Raw genomic sequence first — 19,526 nt, 5'->3', positions numbered from 1 at the left:
CTCCCCTTTGGAGAAAAATATGAACCCCTAATTATACTTGTGATCATAAACAATTTCTTTTAAAATATATACCTCATTTTTTTCATATTGTTGACTAGATATTAGTATTGACTTTACATTTCAGGATGATGTTACTTACATATCAGATATATCGGTATTCTCTGCATTTTTTGGAAATCATATTTATGTGGATTTATTAACATTGATGAATATATAATTAAAAATATCATTGCAACTGACTATTTGGCTAATATAAATGCTCTAAAATAGCAAGCTCACATTAAGATTTTTATATGTTTTACTTAAATCATCCAAATTAGATTTACATTTCTACCATTGAAACATAGGCAATATGAAAACAAAACCTGAGTCCTGAATTTCTAGGATGAATTATTAAAAGTCCAGGTTTTTCACAATGCTTAAGAAAATAACAGTAACAGAAATCGTGGTTTGTGTTTTGATGATTCATATTCATATATAGTACTGCAATAACATGTTTCTAGTCTTGCATAAGCTAAGTTTATTTCAGTACTAGAAAAGAAATGAATTCACATGTCAGCAACTCAAATCCATTTGAATTTTCTGCCTTGTGAGCACAAGGGCCCCCGCTGGAAAAGATCATTTTTTCCCTGAGTTCCTTTAATTTGTCTGAGTTAGGTAGGTAGTAAATATTTCTGACAAGTACTTGGTTGGCAAATACTTTGTAGGTCTTTCTGATATATTCTCCTCCAAGGAATAGAGGAACTCTTTCAGGTTGCCAGGGTCTGCACAGCACTGACAACATAATTAATGAAAAGTCACTGAATTGTACAAAGGTCCAAGAAGGCCACAAGGCCAAGAATTCCCATCCACCACTCAGCATTCTTCGCTGAGTTCCTGCCAGTTCTTACTGTGATGCGATTCAGTTTGACACCTGCAGAAGTGCACACTCCGCTAATGAAAGTTTGCTAGTCACATATGTGACATTTTCCAAGTTGTTAGTCTCCCTACAACAGCTTCTTGAATGCATTTTGATTTTTAACTACAAAAGTCAAAATGATCTCAGATAACACTGAGGACTTCTTCATTATTTCAGTTCCTTCTAAAGCTGAAGCCACACCATGCAGACGCAGGCTTTACTACATGTGTCTTCTTTGTCCAAGCCTCAGTACAGCTCTATCTCAACATGTGCTTCTTGTTAGATGTTCAGCTGCATTAATTGACAAGGAAGCTACAGAGGGGACATCTTACTCTACCAAAGTTTTACAGCTCTGAACTAAAACTTTAAAAAGCAGGAAAACCATTATGACAGAGATTTACCGATAAGGGTTTGATGTAATAGACATAATTTACCAATTCTAATATTTATAAATATATTAATAATGTATTAGACATAACATACCATTTCTAATGTATGTACATATATGTATGAGTATATAGAAATATATTCACAGATGCAATATAAATGAATATTTTTAAAGCAAAGTATTCACTTTAAATACTTTCAGTTATTACAATTTAATGGTGTCATTTGATGGTAGAAAGAAAAGAAACCAAGGAGGGTAGAGAGAAAGGGGATTGAAATGAAGGAGGCAGAGAAGAAAAGGGTATTTGCTCAAAAGATATTTAATTTTAATTTTATGAAAAGAGAAAACGAAGGTGTTGATAAATTAGATGTGGGAAAGCATTATTAGGCCAATGAGAGAGGCAGGCAAAATAGAACAACACTGGCTTATGATACAGAGATTAGAAAATTTATTTCTAAGAATGCAGGTCCTCTGTTATGCGCAAGAGCATCAGGGGTCATGGTTCCTTACTCACTGGTAAGAGTATGTTTAGTCCAGTTTCTCCAGTGTGCATTAAGTTACAGTGGGAAGGTGCTATTTGTCTGCCTGGCACGGAGCACATTGCATGGCATATTTACTCATCAACCCAACATGTGTAAAACACTGTGATTCATTGTGGACATATGACATTGCAACCTCCTTCATATTAACCTCTTTCCTCTCTATTGTAACAGGAGACACAGACATTAACAGATTCCAGAATGTTCAGTAACACCTGGATGGAAGGATAGAATGGATAGAATGAATGTTTTAAATAAACGACTGAAAAGTTGCATGGCAATCTTCAATCCTAGCAGCTAGTTCAGTGTGTGATATTTAGTTGATACTAATGAAATGCTGTTCATTTGACAACCTGGTAACATTCTAAAGGACTTCAAATACCACATTTAAACCTATCATTTGCTAAATAACTGACCAGAAATAGGCATATCACTAATCTGATGTAACAGTTTAAAATATCTCTATTAAAATTTCTATTTCTAAAGAATATACCAGAAAGTGCTCTTCCTCCACTCCTAACTTGTTAGAGATGTTGATGAAAGCTCATGGTTGGCTGAGTCATCTAGAAATCCTTTGAAAAGGAAGAGTCTCAGTACTCAGAGGACAGACACAAGGGGCCTGAGCGGAGCATGCAGGGAGCAGAAAGGAGGAATGGAAAATTGGTCTTAACTCCAAAATGTGCTTATTGCAGAACAAACAATGCTAACAGAATTAGGAGTTGAAGATACTATTACATAAAAATGTGACAAACTGTTAGTTCACTTCAATGACATAGGACTAACAAAAAAGCAAATAAAGCAAAAGATGGAGGAAATATATATACAAAACCATTTGAACTAAATAACCCACAGTAAAAGTTACTGTCCATTTTTAATTTTGAATTCAAAATAACAGCATATTATTACTCTGACTTATGTCATATATATAACATTTGCATGTCTATGTATGCCGGTTTTGAAGTTACAGCTATTTTCAACTGTATGCTTAATTTATGAAAATTTGTGTTGTCTCTAGATATTGTCAGTGTTGTTTGTGGGAAAAAACAGTTTCTTTGTAATTTATTTAGTCCTTTACATTTGATATATCTACAAGTCTAACATATACTCATTAAGCTAGATATTCATCGTCCTTTCTATTCAAGTTGATCATTTATTAGTTCACAGAAGAAAAGAATATGTAACGGGAATTTCTACTGAAAACTCTATCTTGACGCAATAACTTTATAGTTTTTCATAGAGACCCTCGGAGAACTACACAACTTTATGGTTATGTAGAAGATCATATTGAATTTAGACCTTGAATGGTTCATAGAATCTATAGTAGTCTCGATAACATTTTCCTATCTTGCCCTTCCAATACCAATGAAAGGTATATGTCAGAAGCTAAAGGCTGTGGTAAGCAGCAGAACTGAAGGAAATATGGATGCAGGGAGGGCAGAAGCAAGTGAGCCACTATAAGGATACAGCCTGAGTGCCTGAGTCACATTCAGAAGTATTTGTTAAATAAGTCACATTGATTTATATTTGGAAACTTCACAGTAATACACAAGATGAATTCAACTGCAATGGAGATCAAAACTATGACAAACCAATGAGTGGTACATTTTTTTTTAACTCAGTTTAGAAATTCAAATTAAAACATTTCAAAAATTACAGTCATCTTTGTTTGGCAGCGTGTTGAAAATGCATTTTTTTTCCCTTTCATGTTTTTTTCTGAAACTTGGTTTAGTTCTGTATGAGGCAAACCTTAATTTTGGAAATTAAGGAACTTGTTTAAAGTGATGGTTGATGTCTTCGAAGAGATTAAAATTGCATCATTATTGTCTCCATGAAAATATAAACTTAAACGTAAGACCAAAAAGTCACATAGAAGGGTGAATACAAAATAAAGTCTGTATTGCTGACAAAACTGATACTGAAAGAGAACTGCGGCAGCTCCTAAGCAGCCCAATTTAGGCGAGCTGATCCACCTGTTCAGAGGCGACACGAAGATACTGCATACAAACATGGATCCTATGGCTGTCAAACTTTCTCCAAGACAGAGGCGAGTCAAAGGCTTGAAGTAAACAGGCAGGCTGAACCCGGGGCTGGAAAAAGGCTGCTCAGTGGCACAGAAGGGGACTCGGTTCTGCAAACTAAACAGGGAAGGAACTCATTCTACTTCCCAAACGTGAAGGAATCAGGGTCTGAGTTGAAGAAAACATCATCTCAAACCTTCTTTCCATGTCAAGGTAAGGTAAGAAATCTTAGAGCTTAAGAAAACCCTCCAAATGCCCGCAATCACACAAGGTAAGAACTGCTAGTTATTTAAAAACAGTGAAAGTTCCAGTTGTTACGACATTGCACGCAGCTAACTCCTGCAGCCTGGTTCTTTACCGTGAGCCGAAAACACCAGATGCAAGGAGGTATCTTAGGAGGTTTATTCCAGTGGAACAGGAACGGACTGAGGAGATGAGAGGATGGGGGAGGAAGAGGCGAGGAGGAAGGCAGGTGGAAGGAGAAGAGGGAGAGCAACTGGGGGCCTTTACGTCATTCTGGGGAGCCAATAAGGTGTGGGGGGCGGGGATTGGGAAGGATTGAGGGCAGACCCCAAGGGATTGTTGCCTGAGAGAGTCACAGGTGATTACCTAAGGATCATTGGTAAGTGGGTGGAGTTGGGGAAGGGGCTGGGAGATTGGCGGGTGGGATTCTCAGGTGAAATGCCTGATTGGTGGATGGCTGGACTGGCACGAATTTCGTGAGCTGTGAGGAAGAGGTTATGGCGCTGGGTCCAGGTTGGGATATTCGAATAACTCCTTACAAGAACAAATATGTCAAGGTACTTCACATTATTTATCAAAAATATATATATTTAAAAAATTTTAACAGTATGGGCACTCAGAAGCCGACAGAATTCCCCTAAAAGACCTGTCTTCAGTTGAATGTTGTAGATACACATGTGGACGTAGAACGAGGTCGGAAATCCAAATGTTAATATCTGAGTGAGGATCACACTGTGGAGGCGATGAGCTGATGCTGGAATACCTTCCCAGGCCTGGATTCCAGGTGCTTTTGGTTTCCCCTCTCTGGATATCCCTTACCTATTATCTGTGGCATGAAATGGTGGTTTACTACAAGGTTAAAAGTACTGGTGCGTAGAATTGTTGCTTTGAGACTTTTCAATATTGATTTGAAATGTTATTTTCTCTTGCTCTTGCCTCATCATGCTGGACCTGCTCCCCTTGCTCCTAGCAAATGTCAGGTCAGGAGAAGGAAGGTATGTGATAAGGCTAAACATGTTAGTGGCCTGAGTCTTCTTCCTTTTGGTTTCCAAAACTTAAGCACTTAGGCAATCTAGGTAGTTTTCTGAAGAAAATTTCTGAAAAAGGAGAGGGGAGTAGAGGAAGGCTTATATTAAAAGTTGGGAGATAAAAGCTTCCGTAGTAATATTTTGGTGATCCCACTTACCTATTATCTGTCAATTTCCGTATCTATCATCTGCTTGTCCTATCTATCAACCACTTACTTATCAACTCACTTCATACTGGGAAGGAGAGGAGTAGAGAGCTCTGCTAAGACCTCAAATGGCAAAAGCTTTGTGGATCACTGGCACTATGATTATTACTTTTTTAAATTTTTGTTAAAGATTTATTTTATTTTTATTGGAAAGTCAGATATACAGAGAGGAGGAGAGACAGAGAGGAAGATCTTCCATCCGAACATTCACTCCCCAAGTGAGCACAACGGCCAGTACTGTGCCGATCCGAAGCCGGGAACCAGGAACCTCTTCTGGGCATCCCACACGGGTGCAGGGTTCCGAGGCTTTGGGCCATCCTAGACTGCTTTCCCAGGCCACAAGCAGGGAGCTGCATGGGTGGGAAGTGGAGCTGCCAGGATTAGAACTGGTGCCCATATGGGATGCCAGCACGTTCAAGGTGAGGACTTTAGCTTCTAGGCCACACCACCGAGCCCAAACTATGATTAAAAGAAAAAATAGCTATGGAACTGACACAACTTGGTATTTTTTTCTCAGAATAACATGAAGATAGGCAGTTTGGTAACACTTAACTCCAAACTACCATTATCAAAACCCAATTTTAATGTAAAGTTAAGAAAGAAGTACACGATTACTGATATTTTTTCTTCCTACTTTGGCAGATATAGTCCTTAGTGTAGAAAGGAATGGATTTCTGGAGAACAAAAAGGAGCAGTATTTCTTGCTGGTCTGAATTTATAGGTGGACATTCACATTCATAAACACGCCAAATGCTTTCATTTTTCATTATGGTAACAGTATTCAAATTATATATACTGAGTTAAGAAATTATATGAAAAATAAACATAAAGATATTGATACTTATGTAACAATATAATAGGGTGACTTATGCATTAAATATGTATTATTTAAGTCTCATCATCAGTTTATCATGCATTTGGACTAACTCATACCTTCTAGTCCATAATAGTTCTAAAGCAACTGTGCGAATGAGTTGTTTCTAGAGAAAAAAATGAAGGACATTTGTAAACTAGGTGGGTTCCAGGAATTATGATAATTATTGTGATACTGTTCTATGATATATAGGTAGAGTTGTAAATAGATAAGAAAAGATAAATTTCCTTATCATGAAGGCACAACTTACTAGATCTTAACATCTATGTTTTCACTTTATATTCTATTTCACAATCTGGTGAGGGATGAGGAGGACTTTTTTTACATGTACACAATGTGTAACCATCAATTGGGCCAGTTGACCTTTACATTTCTTTAAACTTTTTTTAAACAATTAAATAACATCTAACAATGACACATCTTTCTGGGTATAATTTGAGTCTCTGATAAATGTATAAACACACATGTGAGATTATTACTGTGGTTTTACATAAGATAGGCATACATTTTATCCCCATTTGGAGAGAAAGAGGGTAAGAAGAATACCTTCTATTAGACAATATTGAGTTATGACTCTCTTGAGGAAGGACAGCCATTGATTTGCCTGCGGAAGTACGCCCAGAATCTTCTGGTGAGTGTCTTCTTGTTTTCTGAGATTCACTTGATATATCTGTCAACTGGTGGGGATGTCTACAACACAGACACAGAAAAATGAGACAGAAGCAATGAGTGTATGCAGTGTATTTTACAGAAGAAACGGGTCCCCCTGGGATGATGGGAAACGTTCACACAGGAGTCATAATTGATTGGTTGCCTTAAGAGTAGATGGGAAAGATGCAGACATTGTATGCAGCTGGAAAGGTGTTTGCAAACTCTTTCACATGAAAAAGTATGACATCCCCAAAGAAGTCCACTGCTGAGGACTTGCTAGGCGTCATGATGTGTTTGTTAGAGTACAGGCAGTTTTTTTTTGGGGGGGCAGTGCTGAAACGTATGCCTTTTCTGGGGCATAGGGAAGATTTGTGAATGGACTCAGTGAGCAGTATCATTCTGAAGGATTTTTAATTCACTTATCATCTGAACGTTACAGATTTTTTCTGAGAAATAACTAAGTTTTTTTTTTTTATGCTCCCTCACTACTTTGTGCCCCTGCAAATCAATGATAAAGTATATGTTTGAATTCCATTTTCTCCTCAGGCTTCTCACTCAAGAGCGGTTTTGAACATCAAATCTTGTGTAACTCAAAATCCTGAAGTAAGGACCAATTTTAACATGCTCTCTTCTTCCCCCAAGTAAAGTGTGCAATGTTTTCCAGGAACTTAGGTTAAAGGAGGGAATAGCAACACAGGAAAATATCCACAGCCAATATGTTTGGCTCGATCAAAAATAGTAACAGGCTATATTCTTCCGTGAGTGAAAATAATCTTAACATTCTTAAGGAAGCAGGTTTGCATGCAAATGTGCAAAGTAGCATTCATATAGATATTGCATCCAGTAGTAAAGCAACAAAGTAGTTGAATTTCCACTTTTAAAGGGGCCAATAAAATTCATTTTGCTGCATTCATAGGCTATAATTTAAAAAATATTTATTTGAGGGCCAAGCGTGATACCTAGCGGCTCGGGTCCTCGCCTTGCATGCACAGGGATCCCATATAGATACTGGTTCTAATCCCGGCAGCTCGCTTCTCATCCAGCTCCCTGCCTGTGGCCTGGGAGAGCAGATAAGGACAGCCTACGGCTCTGAGACCCTGCACTTACATGGGAGACCTGGAAGAGGCCCCCGGTTCCTGGCTTCAGATCGGTGCAGCTCTGGCTGTTGCCACAGCTTGGGAAGTGAATCAACAGACAGTTGTTCCTCTCTGTCTTTCTTCCTCTGAATATTTGATTTTTCAATAAAAATAAGTAAATCTTTTTAAAAAAATACTTGCTGGAGAAGTAAAAAGACAGAAAAAGACCAGAAAGCTTGTATCCACCAGCTTTCTCCTCACATTTCTGTCAACAGACTCCAGGTTAAGGGCTAATCCAGCAGCCAGAAACCATCCTGGCTCCTTGTTGCCCTCCCCACCACACACACAAACATAAATGGCAAAACCAGATTACATAAGTTGTTACTGCCCCATTCCTGGGGCCGCACTGGGAAGGCACTGGAATCAGCTGTTATATCCAGGTGTTGAAATCAGGTATTCTGACATGCAATTTGAGTGCCATTAATCACATTTTTTTTTCATATAGGAACAGAATTCAGTTGTTCTAATAACTGGAGCAACACTGTACTATTAGTAAACATTACCAAGGTACACATATTGTTCAATAAATATGGTGATGTCATTATTTGGATTCATATGAATTCAAGTTAATCTGTAAATTCATCCAGTCACCACAATTTATTTGCAACCCCAAAATCAAGAACAACAGGATTTCTGTGGTTAAGCTGTGCACCTATACAGAGAAACAAATTTGCCTGCTATCTGTTTTCCAGCTGCGGTACAGCAGGCTATTCTTGGACTTGCTGCTTCAATTCTCATACTTCCTTTAGGTTCATTTAGTTCTATGTTTTTTTTTTAATCTCTGTGCTTTACATAAATGACTTTGCTTCTTAGGTGGACCCCACAAGTAGTATTGAGCACTGGGACTAGTAGGAGGAGGAGGAATAATGTGCCTTAAAGAAGAAGTTGTTTGTATTAGATGAAGTTCAGCCAAATACATGTTACAGTGTTATTGGCAGTGAATTCAATATGAATTAATCAATAATATATACTAACTAAGTTTTGTTTAAACAAAAACATTTATAAAGCATGATTCTGTATTGAATGGTTGATGCAAATCTGACTAAACATGCACAGGTACCTAACCTTGCATTTCCCCAAGGCTCAATGATTTTGTGTCTGCTAATTCTGTTTTAATTATAACCTTATGGAATATAATTATAGTAAATCATGGAATCAGCCTATGTTTAGAACATTATGCCTGATGTGTTACCTATTAGTAAAAGGTTTTAAAATAAAGACACCTACACATGTAGGTATGTAAGTGGTATTTACACTGATGCTGTGAAGGCAGCCATGGAGTTAGAAAGGAGATGTAGACCAGTCTGACCACCTCTTCTGGAGGCTTCAAGCCAAACGCATAGAATACCAAATCAAAACTAATTACATAATTTTATGAAAAAAGAAACAGATTTTATTTTCTATGTTTATAGTGATTTGGCAAATTACTTCTAACCTGTGGCCAGTAGCAAAACTGACCACCTACAGAATATATATTCATCAACACCAACATTGTTGCCAATGGTACCCAGAACAGCTCATGCCTGGTTTCGGCTGTCCATGCTGTGCTGATGGAGGATACCACAAGACACGTTTATCATCTTTTGGGTGAACATGTGCAACTGTACACTGTTCTAAAGGCTTTGGGGGAGGGTTAGAGAGCTGAAGAGGACTTCAGTTTTTTGTTTCCTTCAGGAGGAACAAGTGGTTGCTCATTACGGTAGTTTCACAAAAAAATATCCTGTAAATGACACTAATATGAGCACTGTTCCTGAAAGTGTAACAAAACTTTGACTGAAAAAAAAAATGTATGCTTGGCAATACCATAAGTCCTTACTAAGATATCTTCTACCTTTTACGTAATCCAAAAGGATGGAAAAGATGTGCCCCGACATGAAAATAGACACTTGGTAGGGATTTCTTTCTACAGGCTAGAGGCAAGAGGTCCGCCCAACACCATGAATCAATGCAGAGTAGGCTCTGAGCTGAGACTGCTCTTTGTTCTGGCATGTTTGAAGACATCAAAAGCAGTGTTTCTGAGTGGAGATGGTACTGATTGTGCATGGTTGTAGGCAATTCAGCAACAAGGCAAAAATTATGGGCAGCATCTAATGAGACCTGGAGAGCCTTGGGTACCAAGGCCCTTTGCACAATCAGCAAGCCTGGCGCTGTAACATCACGGGTGTAGGAGCACACTTCATTGTGATACCAGAAGTTCACGCCTTCTCAATTTTGGTTTAGCATGCTGCCTTCACCTGCCTAAAGTGGCTAATGTCAAAACCTTCTGTTAAGCAGAGGTACTTTCAAGAGAAAGGAAAAACATGATTCAATGGTCTCTATTGATAGTGATATTAAATGGCATCATTTTCAATTTAGCAGGAATAAATAAAGCTGTGAATCAGTTAGAAGTAGGAACTTCTCAAAGGACAACCTTTCTAAAGTGCGTATGTTGAATACAGGGTCTGTACCTATTTCAAGCAAAGCATAATAAAAACAGTGTTTACTTGAGATATTTTAAAACAATATAGTTACTACACAAAGAGCTTGTTGTCACCATCCCCAACAACCACACACAGGCACACACACAGATATAGCCTTTTAAAATCCCTTCTGTTCTTGAATTCCTAATTTTCTGTCTTGTGCTTTTGACCTTGTAGGTAGGGATGTGTTGATTTGTTGCTTTGAAGGTTTTTCTTTGTTTTGTGTAACTATTACGCTGTTTTAAAATATGACAGATCATTAAAAAGTTCATGGTAAATCAATTTTATCTTTAATCCCATTTTTTGCCTCCAAAAAAAATGTTGCTATTAGAGACTGAGTGAGCGAGAGAGATTGATTTTATCGCCTGGCTCAATACCCAAATATTCACAAAGAGAAACTTAACCAAGCCATCGCAAGTGTGCGGCAGGACTCTGATCACTTGAGTCAGCATGGCTGCTTACCAAGGTCTGCATTAAGTAGCAGCTAAAGTGAGGATCTGGGGGCAGGTACAGAATCCAGGCATTCCAATATGGCATGCAAGGGTCTTAACCAAACACTGGACCAAATGTCCACCTCCCGTGAACATTTTGAAAGCCAATCATAAGTATCTCACTGTAATATAAGACAAATTACCTAACTCGATATTTACTAGGTGCATTATTTCCTATTACTACTGTAAACAATTTTCCCCTGCAAAAACAAAGTGTATAGTTTGAAGCAGCAAGGCTTTTCATCTGCACTTCTGTAACTGCAAATGGGCTTTACTAGGCTAAAATCAGGCTGCAAGCAGGGTATATCTGTTGTATCTGTCCTGAATGCTAGAAGGAAAATCCTATTTCTTTCTTTCTTTTTTTTTTCCTGCATCTCAAGGCCAGTGGATTTCTTGGCTTGTGTTTCTTTCCATTGTCTTCAAAGCCAGCAGCATAGTGTATGCAGATCTCTCATCCCAACCCCCTACTTCCCTCCTACATTTATGAGGAACTATTTGATTACATTTTCCTTATCGCAGAATCCATTTCTATCTCAAGATATTTTACTTAGTGACACCTTCAGGGTACATTTTGACATGTAAGATAGGGTAGTCTCAGATTCCAGAAGTTAGGATGCAAACTATCCTAGTTGAAGGTGGAAGGAGGTCACCATTCTGCCTAGTACGTTTTGTGTAATGAGACAGATGATTTTTTTTTCTTAAGCTGGTTCATCAAATACCAGCCAGATTATATTTTTCTCATTAGGTTCCAATATTGGTTTGCAGGGAATAAAATATACTTTCTATTTTCCTTATTTTCAATTTAGAGTGTCTAGAAAATCTAAGGCAGAAATTTAGGGATCTAATTTATATTTTGAAAGATTGAATCATTTATTTGAAAGGCAATTGAGGAAAGCAGAGTGAGACAGAGAGAGGCATACAGCATCTGCTGGTTCATTTCACAAAAGCCCATGATAGCAAGGTCTAGGCTGGACTGAAGCCTGGAGCATGGACCTCTTCTCTGAATGGCAGGGGTCAGTGTACTTTGGTCCTTACCCACTATGCTCCAGGCACATCACCCACAGTTGCATCAGAAGCCAGTAGTCCAGTGGAATTGGGCATTCTAACCTGGAATGCATGTATCCAAGTGGCAGCCCAACCAACTACACTGAATTTATTCTGCTAAACTTATTCCTAAAATCTCATTTAAGTATAAAGGAATTGAGATCATTAAACAAGTTGAATTCTGTATTGTTTTGGCCTGTGATACTCCAGCACTGAACAACTTATTTCATACTGAAGAGTCCCCTAAGACTCATTTTGCCAAAGCAATGTAATAGTGTCATGCAGAAAGTAGTAATGTAGATTACAGCTACAGCACAAATGGATACACCTATAGGACTCCACTTCAAAGGAGGATCAGAGAGATTTAGACAGCACTCCTAAGAGCAGTGGTGTGATCTGATTAGTTATCAAACACTCTTCCTATATGTGTATCCACCTCTTCCTGAGACATATAAACTGACCATCTATGATTCAGTGAGAAAACTGAAACTGGAACTTGAATGTTAACTCGAGATGTGATCCCCCACCCACCCCACCAATTCCCCATTCTGGTCAGGGGAACTCAAGGGCTTATGCAACCTATGTTCTTCAATAGGTAAGTGCTTTAGACTGTGAAATTAACAGTCAGTTTGCTTAGATTCTGCTGAGACTCCAAATAGTCTAGGCATACACAATACAACTAAGTTGTATACAATAAAGCAAAAAAAAAAAGAAAAGGTTAATTAAATTCAAAAATGGGGGAAGAAACGCTACCTTGGTAATGCTTTTACCATAGCAAATTCTGTTACTGTGGATTACCTATAAATTTGGGTTTCTGGGCCCAGTATTGTAGCCTTGTTGCTAAAGTCTTGCCTTGCAAGTGCTGACATCTTATATGGGAACTGGTTCTCATCTCGGTGACCCAACTTCTTATCCAGCTCCCTGCTTGTGGTCTGGGAAAGCAGTTGAGGGCAGCCTTGGGACCCTGCACCCATGTGGGAAACATGGAAGAATATCCGGGCTCCTGTCTTCGGATCAGCTCAGTTCTGGACACTGAGGTTACTTGGGGAGTGAATCAGTGGACAGAAGAAGTTTCTCTCCTTCTATCTGTATATCTGCTTTTCCAATAAAAATAAATATGAAAAATAGAAAGACAAGCAATTGAGTTGCAAAGGTATTCTCCGTTGTGACAGTTCAGCCATAAAAAGAAGGTAATGCAATGGCAAAAAGTATGTGTTACAACAGCTCTGTTTTTGTAATGGTGAAACTTATTAATAAGTAATGCAGGGTCTTTTTCTTAAGGAGCAAAAATCTAGTATGGAAGATAAAAGGTGAATAAAAAGAAACTTCAGTAGGAAACAAAGCTAGCAATCAAGAAGAGTGGACAAAATAGCCGGGTGAAAATAATATTCATTTGCTTGAATGTAATTTATTGCTATTATAAATTCAAATACTTTAATTTTGCAATTGCAAGTTAATAACTTCAATGATAATAATAAATATGTTTGTAGTCTATATCAATATATATTTAATTACATAATATATCTAATCATATATGCTATAATTTACTAATACATCATAACACATTATTAATACAGAATATTATAAAAATTTCTGTTATTACAATACATTTATATAATTATTTAAATGTTTGATTAAATATGTATTCAATATGGAATATGATTTTACATATTCAGTTATAATATGGTGAATACATGTGTTAGCAGCATAAATTTATAATAATACAAGAATACTTCAAGTGTTTCTAAATAGCATAATTTAAATATCTGTAGTAATATAATTCTTGGTACATTAACATAATGCAATACTTGTATTTCAAAATTGTTTTGGATAAACCAATATAATTAGTCTATAATTTTTACCTCATTAGAGGTTTATTTTTATTCCTGCCATTTTAACAATCATCAGTAACAGGGTCAGCATGGTTTCACAGCAAACTAAAACTCTCTCTGTGGCACCAGCATCCCATATGGGTGCTGGCATGTATCCCAGCTGCTCCACTGCCAATCCAGTGCCCTGCTAATGGTCTTGGAAAGCAGTGGAGGATGATGCAAGTGTTTGGGGTCCCTGAACCCACATTGGAGACCCAGACAAAACTCCAGGCTCCGGGGTTTGAAGTGTCCACCTGAGGTCTTTGTGGTCATTTGGTGAGTGAACCAGGGGTTAGAAGATCACTATCTCTCCCCACCCCTTGTGATTCTGACTTTCAAGTAAAATATGAGTGTTTCATAAAAGCTATGATAATATTGAATTATTCATAATTTCAATAGCTTACATAGAATACTGTGCTGTATGGGCATAACTGTATATTGATGTGATCCATGTGATGTCATCTCATGCTGGTCAAAACATGGTTTGGATTTGCTGTATCCTATCTCTCCTTTGCTTTGGAAATAATAATAACAGTTTTGACAAAACCTGAAATAGACAACTTCCTAAAATTTTAGTTCTCCATAAAACAAGGGTTATAAAACAGATGTTAGCACGAAGTGAAACTGCTATGTTTATTCTCTATGCCTCTTTTTCTACTTGTAATTGTAATATCACATTTTTCCTTGGCTAGAATATGCATATAAATTAAGTGGGAATTTTTGCATGCCACATAAAATATAATCATAACCTTTAGAATATGATTACTCTTTCAATTAATATTCTTTAGAATGGATCATTCAATATTTTCCTCTTTAGCTATTAAACTTTTATTTAAATCAGTATTTAACTCATTTAAGAGTCCTTTTCCTGAACATCATTTCTCAAAATCGCTAAGCATAGCAGTCTCCTGAAAGACCCACTAAAATGTCAAATAGTTAATGTATGAATAAAGAGTGGACACAAGATTATCCTACATAAATTGTCAGCCCCATTTTCCTGGCTTTGTGGAGATCACACACAATGATAGCATTCATTTAAAAAGTGCCCTTCGTTGTGTTGCATTATTTATCATTATTCAGGAAGTTGAAATGCCTTCATCAAAGACGTGTAAAAGGAAGTTGGTACTCCTAGAGCAATGTCATCACTGTTCAGGTGATAGCCCTGTGTGCTTAGGAGAAGAACTCTAAATGTGGTCATCAGAAAAGCAGATGAAAAAGTACAGTGGAGATTTATAGACGTGCCCAGTTAACATGTGGTAGACACATGAATATACTAAATCATATTGTCTTGCAATGAATCCAGTCCTTGTTGAAAAGATTTAAGGATGGCAATTTACAGAGTAAAGGCCACATAACAGGCTTTTATTGTATAGCTATAGCGTCCTCTTCCAAGATGAGGCACATATTACTTGGAAGTTGCTATTATTTTCTACTTGCAAGGAGATTTTATTATGAGGGATAAAAAAGTCTTTGGATCTCCTCCTGTATTTAGTTTCATGGGAAGCATCTTTGAGAAGGTCACATGTTGAATTATTTAGTGTATGTCTGACACAAATGTGGAAGGATGTAAGTCAACAGTTTCCCTTCTTCCCTACCTACAGCCAAAGCTACTTTCATTTTTATTTTCTGTATAGTTACTGTTTTAAGCAATTAAATGCTGCTCATGAATCTTGCAATGATCATTCTCCAAAACTGGAACTGGTCAAGTTAAAGTTATTTAAGCACACATGAATGGTCTTGTGTGTGCAATTAGAAATTAGGAACATCTAGTTATTACAGGTAGGAAAGAAAAAGGTCAAAGAACACATTTCATAAAGGAGTCTGCCTACAATTTTTGTAAAATAGAATCAAATTAATAAGTATTCTTGTCACTATTGCTCTACTTTAAGAATTAAAATAAATTACATTGGCCCAGAAGTATAAATAAGAATTTTATGATTCCCGAGCTACATGATAGCTAATAATTTCTAAACTTCACATCAACCTTGCAAGGATTAGACGAGAAAAATTTTAAACAGTTTTAACAGTTGTATTTTTCTGTCATACATGTTAAAACTGAGACAAGTAAAATATTGTAGTAGAACAAATTTGCTTTTTTTAAACTCTTTTAAAAAACATTTATATATTTTTATTGCAAAGGCAGATATACAGAGAGGGGATACAGAGAGAAAGATCTAGCATCTGTTGGTTCACCCACTAGTGGCCGCAATGGCTGGATATAAGCCGATCCAAAGCCAGGGAGGAGAAGCTTCTTCCAGGTCTCCCACGCAAGTGCAGGGTCTTAAGGCTTTGTATCATCCTCAACTGCTCTCCCAGGCCACAAGCAGGGAGCTGGAAGGGTAGTGGAACAGCTGGGATATGAACCGGTGCCCATATGGGATCCTGGCATGTGTAAGGAGATGACTTAACCACTAGATGATTGCATAAGGCTCTATAAATTCTACAATACATTTTTGAATAGCATAAAATTAGAAAAAAAATGCTTGAGTAAAAATTAAAGAAAAAAAAAACCCCTGATTTTCTCTGTAAACTTCCAAGGTTGATTAGAAATAACATTTTCAAGATCCAGGAAGATAAAGCTGATCACCATCCAGGGACTGCTTATTACAGAAAAGGAGCTAAATTTCGGTAGAACCAGTGAATATTCTGGCATGATCACTTTCTGTTATCATCCCCAGCTGTCCAATTCATGACGCAATTTAAAAAATATTTTTGTTAATGTAAAAGAACAGATTACAAATAACTTCTAGATGCATTTTTTGCTAGTTCTGGTAGTTTTTTTTTCCTTTTCTTTCTTTATTTAATCATTTTATGATACAATTCCGTAGACTCTGGGTTCTACCCTTCCTCCTTTCCAAATCCCCCGCCCCTCCCCCCACTGGTCTCCCCTATATTATAAGAATAGTAAAGTCCTTTATAAACAGTCCTAGGTCCATCATTCTATTTAAGTTGTAAAAAATATTGTGATACTTGCCTCTCCACGCTTTTATTTTTTTAACATTTGCAATAATGCATTTTTATTTACTTTCCAATCATAAGCTTAATGTTCGAATAAATAAAGAGATGAACAAATTGTAAGTAGAAGTAAGACTGCTGAAAAAGGATGCAGACGATGACTACAAACAATTAGACAACCCCCAAGATGTCAATTTCCCTCATACATATTAAGGGGTATTTTTGCTGCTACAAATAAAAGAACGCATGTGATATTTGAGTTAGTGAGTCCAGTACAAGAGTCACCAACTGCGTCTATATTGTTGCAAAGGACATACTCTCATTCTTTGTGTGGTTGAGAACTGTTTTAGCATCTACATTTTCTTTTCAGTCATCTGGTGATAGGTCATATTTGGCTATTATCAGTGGCGCTGCTGTAAACACAGCTACAAATTACTCCTTCGTGAATTGACTTCATTGTATTTGGGTATTTTCCCAGGAATAGGATAGATGTGTCAAGTAACAGAATTAGTTTTAGATTTCTGAAGAATTGCTATACAGTTTTTCATACGGTTGCATTAGCTTACATTTCCACCAGTATGTTAGGGTACCATTTTCCTCACTTAGGTGACAGCATTTGCTGTGTTTTGAATTTTGGATAATGATCTTTCTAACTTAGATGAGATGGAACCCCACTGTGTTTTTTTATTTGCATGCTTTTGATAGCTAGTGGTTTGGAGAATTTTTTTTTATAAGACTTGTGGCTATTTAAATTTCATCCTTAAAAAAAACACCTGCTCATATCCTATGCCAATTTCTTAACTGGGTTGTTTGCTTTGCTTTTGAATTTCTTGAGCTTCTCAAACATTCTATGCAATAAGCCTCAACCAATTGCATAACTTGCCAATTTTAACTCCCATTCTGTCTGTTACCTCTTCACTTTTTTTGCAGTTGCCTTTGTAGTGCAGAAACTTCTTAGCTTTATATAAACTATTTGTCTAGTCTTGCCTTTACCGCTTGTGCTTCTGGGGAATTTTTCAGGGAGTGTCTACCAATGACAATGTCTTACAATTTCCCATGTGACTGGAAGATTTTAAGTCCTACATTTAGACACTTCACCTACTGTGAGTTAATTTTTGTACAGGGTATATGGTGAAAGTCTTGTTTCTTCTGCATGCAAATTCTGTTTTTCCAAGCCTGTTTATTGAAAAGTTGATCCTTCTACTAGGAGTAATTTTAACCTATTTTTCAAAACCTAGTTAGTTGTTGATGCATGGGTTAATTTCTGGTGTTCATGTAATGTCCTATTGGTTTACATGTCTATTTTTTGGCAGTTCTGGACTGTTTCAACTACAACAGCCTTGTATGTTTTAAAATCTGCTCAAGATTGTTTTGGGTATTAGAGGTCTCCGGTGATTCCATATGAATTTGAGGATATATTTTTTTCTATGTTTGAGAAAAATGCCTTTGCTATTTAGATTAGAATAACATAGAACTTGTAAATTGTTTTGAGTAAGATAGATATTTTATGGCTTTAAATATTCTACTCCATGAGTATGATCTTTTTCCATTTGTATGTGTGTATGTTTATCTTCTATTTCTTTTGTTAGCATTTCGTAATTTTCATTGTAAAGATCTTTTGTCTCCTTGGTTAAATTTATCTCATGATGTTTAGATTTTCTAAGGTTGTTGAGTTTGTGACCAATTTTACAATTTCTTTCTCAACCATAGAATTGTTAGTATGCAAAAGTATTATTGATTTCTTAATTAATTACATATCCCACAACTTGGCCAAATTCTCTTCTGAGTTACAATAACAAATCTGTTAGCGTGTCTTTTGGTTTCTGATGAATAAGACCATATGATCAATAAGTGGAAGCTATGACCACTTTGTTCTCAGTTGGCATATCTTTGATTTGCTTATCAGCCCTAATGGATCTGGTTAAAATTTTCAGAACTATGTTGCATATCAATGGTGAGAGTGGGGGTCCTCTAATTCTGGGTCTCATTTCCAGCTCTCCCCCATTCAATTTAGTGAAGACTGATTGTCACATATGTTTTATATATTGAGGTATGTTTCTCCTATATCTGATTTATTTAGGTTTTTTTTAAACATGAAGTGATGTTGAATTTTATCAAATGTACTGTTCTGCACCTTTTGAAATAACCATATAGGTTTTATACTTCAATTTATTGTTGTAGTTTTTCTCCTTGATCTTTTTATTTATGTGTCTTGAATCATACCTGCACCCCTGGAGTTAACTTCCTGCTGCTTCAAGCAGATAATATTTTTATGTTTTGTTGGATTCTATTCGCTAGTATTTGCTTAGAACTCAGTATGAGTATTCTACAAGGGTATTCATCTATAGTTGTCCTTCTTCATTTGTATCTTTCCCTGGTTTTTGAAAGTAAGGTGATGCTGATCTTAAAGTCAACTTTTAGGATGATTTCCCCACTTTCAGTTGTTTAATATTGGTTTAACAAGGATTGGTCTTAACTCTTTAAGTTGGCAGAATTCAGTAGTTACTCTAGTAATCACGAAAACTAACAACCCAAATAAAAGTGATGACCAGTGACACAGAAGCCATTGGAGGAACCAGAATGAATTGTTTCCTCTGCAAAGCAATTTTTAAAACATTGTCCTCATTTGGCCTTGTGTGTGGTTTGCTCAAATACTGCTAGCAAGGCTGCCTTTGTTTTATGGAACTCATAGTTCAGCCAATGTAAAAACGTTTTCCCTAGAGAA

This window comes from Ochotona curzoniae, unplaced genomic scaffold (genome assembly GCF_017591425.1).
Source record: "Ochotona curzoniae isolate NIBS_2020 unplaced genomic scaffold, NIBS_Ocur_1.0 contig_64, whole genome shotgun sequence".
Classification (NCBI taxonomy): Eukaryota; Metazoa; Chordata; class Mammalia; order Lagomorpha; family Ochotonidae; genus Ochotona; species Ochotona curzoniae.
The sequence above is the reverse complement of the archived record's forward strand: the minus strand, read 5'-3'. Positions refer to the sequence as shown.